The 9,032-nt window shown below is 41.2% G+C and overlaps 1 long non-coding RNA gene across 1 annotated transcript; it reads left to right on the top strand.

Annotated features, from left to right (window-relative positions):
• The first annotated feature begins 406 nt into the window (after positions 1–406).
• Positions 407–1,537, top strand: LOC144987770 (uncharacterized). Its single transcript, XR_013651439.1, has 3 exons — positions 407–524; positions 746–835; positions 966–1,537. It is a non-coding gene; the product is annotated as an uncharacterized LOC144987770 (long non-coding RNA).
• The last annotated feature ends 7,495 nt before the right edge of the window (positions 1,538–9,032 follow it).

The raw sequence follows: 9,032 nt of genomic DNA, 5'->3' as shown, positions 1-9,032 counted from the left end.
CTTTAATGCCCATGGGGGGAACAACAGTGGCGCCCAGAAGGACGTGATGTGAACGGCCTCCCTGCTCTGAACCGGAGCTGCGTTCTCTTGTTGGACCTCGTCATGGTTTGTCCGTGAACAGACACCATGTTTGACCCCAAAGGTGTTCAGGTCATTACAGGTGGCTCCAGGAGTCATGGTCTACTTTGGAACTGATGAAAGAGGAACCTCTGGATTTGTTATTGCACAACATAAGACAGCGAGGAGTCTGAACAAGATTTAGTTTTACTGAGAAAAACAGAAACTGGTTTTAAAGAATGAACCTGATATCTTGACGGTTGTAAAGTGGCTTATGAAAAACCTCAAACTCCGCTCCATTTGTCTCCAACTGTCTTAATATGGGATGAAATGTTCTTGGCTGTCATGAGATGAAGGCGTTCCCTACAGACATGGAACAAAGTTCTATGTGAGCCCCGCCCACTTTGAGTCTGATTTAAGGATGAGACTCAGCCTCAACCAGCAGAACTTCAGCTTCAGCTGCTCTGGTGAGTTTTCTTGATGTCCTGCTTTCATTCATTTGATGTTTTCATCAAACATTCTTCTAGAATGTCTCCATTTCTTTCAAATGATGCTGTGGTCTTTGTCCTGTTTTAGTTCTTTAGAATGTTCTTGGTTTTTGTGTATTTTCTACAGACAAATGTTAGGATCTTGGTGTGTTTTAGGCTAGGAGTTGGTTAAGATTGTTGGATTTTCTCATCTTTTTCAGTCTGGTCCTGCTCCAGACCGTCTTCAGAGGAAACAACTTCTCCCAGAAGTCTAAGGGAAGAAACTTTTCCTCCTTTTGCAACAAGCTCAGGTTTGTTAAATGGATCAAGTTTGAAAAAGTCATTTGGTTCTGCTGTGTTTTTATAATGAACAAAGCAAAATATCTGCTTCTTTATTTTCATTAACTGTCATTCTAAAAAAGACATTTTTTTCTATTTTAGACTTTTCAAGTCAACGACAACATGCCGTACGTAGCACCAGTTACCCTGGTTGGTGGACAAGGAGGAGGCCCGTGTAGTTTTGACGGTGCACAAAATGGAGCTGTGCTTAAAAAGCTGGATGTGTGGGCTGGACCAACCCAAGTGAGATGTATAAAGGTCCAGATGTCTGACGGAAATGAAAGGATGTTTGGGAGAGAGGGTGATAATCATTACTCTTTCACTTTTGAGGATGGAGAAAAATTTTCCTCCCTCACTCTTTGGCCCAACAATGCTGGAAATCGTCTGGGTGGCATTAAATTCACAACATCCAACAACCGAAATTTTGAGGCTTTTATGACAAATGGAAAGCCTTCGGTACCGGCAAGAGAAGCAGATGTTGGCTCTGGAATCTGTTTTGGAGTTCAGGGCAGGTCAGGATATGAAATTGATGCATTTGGGTTCATGTTCTTCAAAGTTTCTTAGTGAACCGGTTCTAGAGGGCTAGATGGTGAAACAACAACCTGTGTGGGTTCTGCTTCTTGATTAGAACAGAAATAAATGTGTTTGACAGAAATGATTTCACCTTCTAGCCTCCAGACAAAGACAACAGCTAATGATATCTGCTGTCATGAAAAGGGTTTGGTTCTTTGAAACAATCAGATGACATCTTTCATGTCAAATCACTGTTTGTGCTCATCTAGTCTGTATGATTTGGAAAATAAAAACCTCAACCAAATCAGGAGTGCTATGAATTCTTAGACTGAACACAAATACATGTTGAAACATTTCTACCAGTTTGTGAGCATCCCTAAAGATGTAGGAGGTTAAGCCCCTCCCACAAGGAAGGTGACGGCAACACCAATGTCACGTCTGGATGATGCAGATGCCGACCAATCACAAGAGACGGCAGCTCAACAGCTCCAGAACAATAAGGAGGTCAACAGAGACGTCTTTCAAGAAAGACAACCATACACACACTAGTACACACACTAGTACTCACACAACCATGCACACACATACACTGTAAACCCGAATAAGTTCAGTGAACTCAAAATTTTTGAGGAAACAGATTACATAATAATTTTTAAGTTGACTTACTTAAAAAGTACAAGTTATTTGAACTTAAAATCTTTGAGTTGAATAAAATAAAACAATTTAACTAAACTTAAACTATAACTTTTTATTTAACTAACTTAAAGATTCTTACTTTACTGAACTAGAATATTTTGTTTTTATTGAACCTTAATATATTAGTTAATTAACTAAAAAACTTTAATATATCTCAACTCAAAATTAATCATTTGAAGTCTAAACTAGTCTTATTTGTCCTTCTTAGTCAGGGCCATTCTTACAAAAGAAATACTGAGGCAGAATTGTAATTGCAAGTTTATTTTTAAACCACCTTACACAAGTACATTTGAACAACTTGTGGTACTAGAAAATGTAAAACCCTGCACAATTTGTGTTAAGAAAAAGTGCACAAGCCATAAAAAAAAATCAGTCTTCAAGAAAAGCAAAAAACGAGCAATAATCTTTTTTACACCATTTCCTTATACAACTTTATAAAAAAGAGCATTCTTACATTTCAAGAAAATCAAAAATTGTTTATCAGCCTTATTTTTTTTTACACTTTAAAACAGCATTTTCTTAGGCTGCCATTTCTCTATAAACATTAGCGCTCAAAAAAATAGGAGCATGTGATGCTGTAGTATCGCGAGAGCCGACGAGAGGAGTGTGGTGAGTTTACTTGGCGGCGCGTAAGTTGTGAACAAACATTTTTGATTTATTTAATTACACCGCCATATTTAAATAATCCAGAAAGTTAAAAAATAAAAATCTGAAAAAGTTTGTCAAGCATTTGCCAGCCTGGAAGACCTGGAGGACCTGGAGGATCTGGAGAATTACATCGACGAGTGTTTCAATATCTGCCTCATGAAGAAATCCAACACCGCCACTCCGTCCACCAAACGCAACCGTCCCGAAGACTCCCCGGGGGCTGTCTCCTCTCCAGGCAGCAACATGAGTGACATCCTGGATTCAATTGATAAAAGGCTCTCCAGCCTTGATTGCCGTTTAAATCTGCTGGAGATCCTCCATAAGGAATTCCAAGGTCTGCGAGAGTCTCTGGAGTTCAGCCAACAGCAGGTGCAGGAGCTCGCAGCGGAGAACCAGGCCCTCAGAGAGACCGTCAAGACCTTGGGCCACGACACCGCCCGTCTCTCTGAGGAAAACCGATCCATCAAAGAAACCCTCCTGGATCTTCAGGCGAGGAGCATGAGGGACAATCTAGTGTTCGCAGGGATTCCAGAAGAGGCAGGAGAAGTCCCGGAGAACATTGTTAAGTCCTTCATAGAGGTCCACCTGAAACTCCCCAAGGAAGAAGTCCAGAAGATCTCCTTCCACAGGGTTCACCGGCTCGGAGGAAAAAGGCCGGACAATCAGCGTCCCCGTCCTATTGTTGCTAAATTTGAACATTATAAACAAAAGTTGCAGGTAAAAAGCAGAGGGCGAGAGCTGAAAGACACACATTACAGCGTGAATGATCAGTTTCCAGGTGAAGGAAATTATATTTTTGGTCCTCACTTTAGAAGGGTTTCTCTGTCTTATTTTATTACGTTTTCTGTTTTACATATATCACTTGAAGTTTATTCCATAGCTTAAGTGTGTGCTTTAACTTTGTGCATCCTGACCTCACATTCCTGAGATGTGACCTATGGACAGCAGCTGTCACTCATTCCCCTACAGAGGAGGGGGATGCTGACCTCTCGGGCACTGGCCAGCAGAAATGGAGCCAGCACTCTAATCTAAACCACGAGGAATAGATTATAGCTGTGAGAACTTCTGTAGATGTCCGGTTCCAGGGAAGAACAAAAAGGTTGATCTTTAACCTAGGCTCTCCATGGATTTCTTGCTGTCAATCTGATTTGTTACGGACAGGAAGAGTCTGAGTTTATCACAGCACCAGGCGTACCTTTGAAGTCATCCCCTGGGGAGATGGATTGGGTCCGGAGAGTGACCGTCGACTATTGGCTGATGGACGAAGGCGGATCATCAGTCACCCAATCCAAGTGTTCCAGGGTGGAGATTCGACGTCATGTTTTCCATGGGAGGAGGAAATCCGAATTGTCTTTAAAAGTCTGAGCAGAGCATAATTTTATTGTCTTCTTCTCCCTTGTGGCCTTTCATGTAAAACGCCTGTAACTTCTTGCGTTTTGAAGGCCTTCTAAAATGAGGACCCAGATCTGTTTTAATTCTGTCTTAGAACTTTTGTTAGGGAATAAACCTTCTGTGACTTTATCCGGCTGAATCTTGGTCTTTTATCTCTCCCGACTAATAGAACATGCGTGGAAAAATCTCAGAGCGAAAGATATTTTCCTACAAACTTGGTGACCCGAAACGTGAAGTCGGGGAACGGAACACGGATCGAGCCGGTGACGTATTTTTCGTATTTTTTGAGACTTTCAGTGTAAAGTCTGGGCACGCTTCCTCCCGTCCACTTGGTCGACTTCTCACGCGGCCGCATACAAAAACAGGTGAGCAGAAGCCTGCTGCAAAATTCTGCATATTGATTAATTTATCTCATAGTTGAATAACTCAAATTGAACGATATCTCGAGTGAGTGGGCGGTAGAGCTTCCCCCGAAAATAAATAAATAAATAGATAAATAAATAGATAAATAAATAGATAAATAAATAGATAAATAAATAGATAAATAAATAAATAAAAGTTGACCCAAACTTTAAAGGGATGGTTGACTGTTAGTTTGTGACACCTAGTGTGCAACAACAGTACAGAAAAGGTATCCTAGGTTTATCGGTTGTGTTTGAGGTAATGTATTTAAAAATACATAAGGTTCCGTCTGTTTGTCCTAGAGACGCCCAAGGCGTAAAAACAGTGTAGTATAGGAACTAATTTTTGCGCGTTTAGGTAATTTGGAAGACACTAACGGGGCAGCGGCCTCGACAAATTATTTTTTTAGATGGAGAGTGACCAAAGAAGGATTCGAAATTAACATCAAAGGAAAATATGAGGTATATGATGCATTTTGTCCGGACAAAATACGACTGGGGTGGAACAGACAATACGACGACAGACGACGGTGACGATTTGACTTGACAACAGCGGTGAAAATGACTTGAATGTGGATGAATGGAATGGAATGTATGAGATTTTGGAAAGAATGGGATGAAAAAGTGTTTGAAATCTGTGAATTTTAACTTTATTTCCACATTTCCTTGTTTATTGTGTCTATGGCCGCAGCCATCTTGTTTACGTCGAATGAACCAATGACTGGAGGTTTTAGTTGCTTTCGAATGTGTCGATGTCTATGATTGGCTTTGTTAGTACCACGTGGCCGGCGAGCCGGCGTCCCCGGAAATCGTAATGGCGAAACACGCTAAACTTTTACAGTTAGAGTTTGGGATCTAATCTGCGGTAAAATCATGGCGGGGATCGTCGTTATCGAGCGTGGTCATGACCTCGGTTGTAAGACGTCGTTTAAAAAACAAATTTCAGTGGGTTTTCAGTTCGCAGAAAAAGGTTTTTAAGTAGCGCTGCGCTTCCGATGGAAGCCTTTGCCTCTACGGCGAGGAGATGACTGCATGCATGGCTGCAGCAGCCGGCTCTGTTCGAACGAAAACTACTTTCTCGGGAGGTAACCCAAATCTTTTCAAAAACATGGTAAGGTAGCATCGGTCTAAAACATTTTGTGTAAAATAATTTTGCAATTATTTCGGTTTTTGTATTTTGAATATCTTTCTCTCATTTATTTGTATTTCCTAATTACCAAGATTTAGTTCAGTTTTGCTCAAAGACGTTTTATTGAAATTAGTTATAAGCATTTGGTTCTTTTAGACTCAGACTCCCTTAAAACAGAATTTGCACAGCTGTGAATGTTTGAATGTGAAGCACATGACTGGCGGTTTTGTTCGTTTGAATCAGAATCAAGAATATTTGAAAATTGTTATAAGAGAAAGATGAGAAAAGAGAAGGGGAAATATTAACACTAGTTAGAAAAGATTCATTTCAGTGAAATGGTTTATTTTTGTGTGTAAGGTACCTAATTTGTTTTGTCTTTTGGTTTGGTTTTGAGAAAATTGTTAGAAGTTCTTGTCTGCGTCTTGATTGTCTGTGTTTTAACAAACCTGTTGTAGTTTAGAGTGTGAATTGTGTTTTTTGATTAAATAAGGAAAACTGAATAGAGAATTAGGAGAATAGAAAGGTTTAAGCAGTTCATTTTTCACAGAAAGAGGTTGGTGCTGTCATCTTCTAGGTGACAAAGAGCAGAGGTTTAACCATTACCCAATGTTGTAACATTCATTCTACACTAATTGGAATTCTTAATTCCCATGATGATCAGAATGAAAGGTGTACAATTTTGTATATAGAACATGGACAGTGCTCAGCAACAGCATTGAACAAACAAAGGCCTTCTATGACAGTGTAAGAGAAGTGTTTTAATTGTTAGCAGGAAAAAGAAGTAATTACAAGACATGATGACCCCCCCATGTAACACCCCCCCCTCTTTTCCCCTCTGTAAGCAGTTCCCGTCTGTGGCATGGATGATGGTAGGATGATCTGCAGGTCTTAAAAGTGCTGTAGTATAAAGGACATTTTGTGTGTTAGAACATTTACACTTTGTAGAATTTTTGCGATCAGCTGCCACAGTATGAACTGTGGTGGTTAGTACTAAGAGGCACTCAGTTTTGGTTTGCATTCAAGTTTGAAAGATAAAGTTGTTACTGTATTTTAGCAATTGTAGGTTCTGCAGCTTTAAGGAAAAGTTTGGATTGGTCAGATTGTTATTTTTAGCAATTATCTAGATTCTTATTAGGACCAGCAAGCCCTTCAGGACAAGTCGAACTAAGGGTGTTAATGTTAAACTGTAAAGCTCAATTGATCTTGCTTTTTGATAAAGAACTGAATAAATAGCTGTTAGAATGTGTCTAAGAAAGTGTATTTTTGAACATTTTTGCTCCGCACCCGTTATATTGGTCACATACAGATTTAGGGATTTTTTCTTGAATAGGCTTTTATCGCTGATCAACTGACTTTTGCAGCCACGGTGTTGGCATTTAACCTGAACAGGACACTAATGATTTTTCTAAATTTTTGTCCTTAGAAGCACATAACTTTATGTTTGCAGGAAAGGCAGCCCAGATAAGAGTGAAGTCCAGACCCTTCCTTAATCCTCATAAATCTTCATGCAGAACATTCTTCTGCCTAAGGGGTACAAGAGCATGAGCAGATGCTCACGCCTCCCCCAAAAGGACCTCAGTTAGCCAGAAGGGGGCCGAGTCAGAGGTGACTGACCCTGAGGTTAAGATGACTACTTCAATCATGTAAAGTATTACTGCACATTTGCAGGTAATAGAAAGGAGAAAGGGAGGAGTTGAGCAGCTGAAAAATCCACACATGATAAATGGTGTTTAAAAATAATAACATGAATTTTGAGTTTTGATGCCCTCAGAGACAGCAGAAGCGACGTGTTATGCTCAGCCATTCGTAAGTCGGGGACAGGAGAACATGGTGAAAACCCTGGGACACGTGAGCCGCCCAGGAGACCCTAGCAGCATCTGGAAATGGCATCTGTGGCACTCCAAACCCTTGGGCATGTGATAGCCCACAACGAGGTACCCAACAGCAGAATGCACAGACCCAGAGGCAGAGGGTCTGGAGGAAAAATGAACAGTACCCACGACCACCCCAAGCCCCTCCTCCACCGTGGCGAGGACCACAGGGCAAGTCGGACAATACCACTTGATGATGCAGGAGCCATTGTCTTTTCCAAGATGAGAGGTAACCACTGATGACTCTAGTGGACACTACCTGCTCTGACAAATGAACAAATGACTCCTCAAAACCTGCAAAAGACCATCCGACTGACTTTTGACCAGATGGTGGAACATTCATGCGTGCATTCACTAAACACGCCTGTGAATCTGTTGGGATGGGACAGTCTTGTCAAAAACAGGAGCCAGCAGACTGGATGCCATGCCAGACCCCACAGCCAACCCCCATTGCAGACAACCAGAGGGCCCTGAAACGCCAGGTGGTTTCATGGGTTTCAGGCGTGAAAACCATGACTCCTGTCCTCAAAGCTCTATTTCCGCCTCCGAATGGTCTGACCTGTACACTCTAGGATTGACAGTACACGGTAATATTTCAGCAGGTAGAAGGCCACACGTGGCATTTGAACTACACTGACATATATTAGCCCTGAGGGCGAGAAGCTTATTGTACATTCATACACTCACAAATGCAATGATACTAGCTGTCAGACACAGCTGTATCCCACATAGGATTAGCACCCCCTGGTCATGAGGCTCTGCAACTCAGTCCTATGACTAAGTGGGGCATTAACAACACAGATTGGTAGAATTGTGTTTTTTCAGGTGTTCACTTTCCTCCCTCAATAAAAATGTATAGGTTAACCGTTCATCCAACAACAAATTCCTGAGTTCTGGACCATTTCTGTATTGACAAACATCGTGGCAGACAGAAGACAGCTCATGAAGATGCAGAGGTGCTGTTAAACACGCTCTCTGATGCTTCATGCTCCACAGGTTCATTTGATGTTGGTTCATGTTCCACGCTTCCCTAGTGGTGCTTCAGGTAATTGCAGGAGCACAAGTTTTTAGATTTCAGTAATGCTGGTGCAGGAAGCTGATGGAGGGATGAAGGAAACTTAGACTGGTTTGTGGAACTCTGGTGTAGCATTCACATTCTTCGTAGTACTTCTTTTAGACTGGTCTTGAAAGCAGATGGTAAAATTTATTGCATAGCATATGATTTAAGGACTGTTAATTATGTCACTATTACTCTAGTTCTACCCGTTCCTGATCCATATTGCATGTTGTCAACTTTAGCTCAACAATGTGTGTTGTTCACTGCCATTGATTTAGCAAACCCTTATTTTTGCATTCCATTACGTGAAAATAGCAGACAGTTATTCGCATTTTAGTACATAGGTGTTAATAAAATTTCCTGGCATTTTCAGTCACTGTTTGCAGTCTCTCTGACAAGATATTGTGCTACTAGAGGGTAGCAGCTAGCAGCTCCGACTGTTGAAACCTGCCTGTGAGTAGT

This window comes from Oryzias latipes, chromosome 19, assembly GCF_053564925.1.
Source record: "Oryzias latipes strain Hd-rR chromosome 19, Olatipes_Hd-rR_3.1".
Taxonomy (NCBI): Eukaryota; Metazoa; Chordata; class Actinopteri; order Beloniformes; family Adrianichthyidae; genus Oryzias; species Oryzias latipes.
Note: the sequence above shows the minus strand (reverse complement) of the source record. Positions and strands in the feature narration are given on the sequence as shown.